Genomic DNA, 1,358 nt, shown 5'->3' with positions numbered 1-1,358 from the left:
TGTCTCTTCTAGCTAGAAAGAGATGTAAAAATCTGACCTAGTTGAACAGTCTCAATGAACTCATTGTCCATTTGCAACAATAATGGGTTCACAATGCAACAAAAAGCTTAACATAAAATTAAACATATTAAATGCTGCAGCAAGTATTTACATTTATGTACCAAAAAAAAAATTATCTCCCTCCGGTAAGGAAGGTGGTTGCTTTACAGAATAAAACAGACAAACAAACATAAAACCTTTGCATACAATACAAACAACCTCAAGCCCAAAACTTACTGTGACAGCACCTTTTTTAATATAATATATATATATTTATATATAAACTTCGATAGTTTAGGCTTACTCCAAGCAGTGCTAAAAGTTCCTTAAAACCAAGACAACGACAGTATTCCAAAGAAGGGACTTTCAGGATGATTGCTACCCAGTGCTTAAATTGAGCTGTTACAGAGAAAAGTACAGAGCTCACCAACATGGGCTGGGAAACACTGGATTTGGATTATAAAGCTGTTGGCAAAGCCCTCGGTGGCAATTACTCTCACTCAGAAGAGCGAGCACACCTTGCATGCAAAATGTTTTGTCTTTTGGAAGCATGGTAAAGGCTGTCTCTGATATCTTTGCAAGCCCAGCTCCAATGGGTGAGGGGGAAGAAACTCTCCGGAATTTCCTAGAATCCAGTAAGGAAAACATTTCCCTTCAGATACACTATCAGCCCCCCGTCCCTTCTTTCCTGACTCTGCTACAATTGCTGTAAAGGCAGAATGAGCTTACAGTCTTCATTCAGAAAACTGCTGCACATATTTTAGCCAAAAAGAGATTTGGGTCTCATGGTCTTGCAATACGAGCTGGCATGCTGTTTTGGGGGAGGGTCAGGAAAAGTTCCACCCAGGGAAACTTAGCATAAGTAACACTTAATTTGCATAAATATAGAACTGGAAATCCTGGATACCAGGTATTTCACATCAGCCTAAATATAACAAGTTGCAATTATTGATTCCAGTCCAAGGAGAGCCTGGGAAAGGATCAGATTTCCACTTAGCAAATCAATCTTATTCTGAGTGTATGCAAACACTGACATTTTTGGCCTCACAAAGTTTCAAGATTTGCTATAAAGTAGTTTTGAAAGCTATGTAAAACCAACAACAGTAAGCAATTTAGCTTTATGTGTAAAGCCACTGATAAAACAGATAACTGTAAGCTCTGAAAAAACGTTACTGATATAAACAGTCTTTGCAATAAGATGATGACTTCAGATCATGAAAACATGATTTTTATTTTTATTTTTTGGTGTTTAGATCGCTTAAGATTTTATTGCTTTATTTGTCCTTAGAAGTCTGTAGTCTCTTTTGTTAGTCTTTTTT

This window comes from Meleagris gallopavo, chromosome 6, assembly GCF_000146605.3.
Source record: "Meleagris gallopavo isolate NT-WF06-2002-E0010 breed Aviagen turkey brand Nicholas breeding stock chromosome 6, Turkey_5.1, whole genome shotgun sequence".
NCBI classification, from domain to species: Eukaryota; Metazoa; Chordata; class Aves; order Galliformes; family Phasianidae; genus Meleagris; species Meleagris gallopavo.
The sequence above is the reverse complement of the archived record's forward strand: the minus strand, read 5'-3'. Positions refer to the sequence as shown.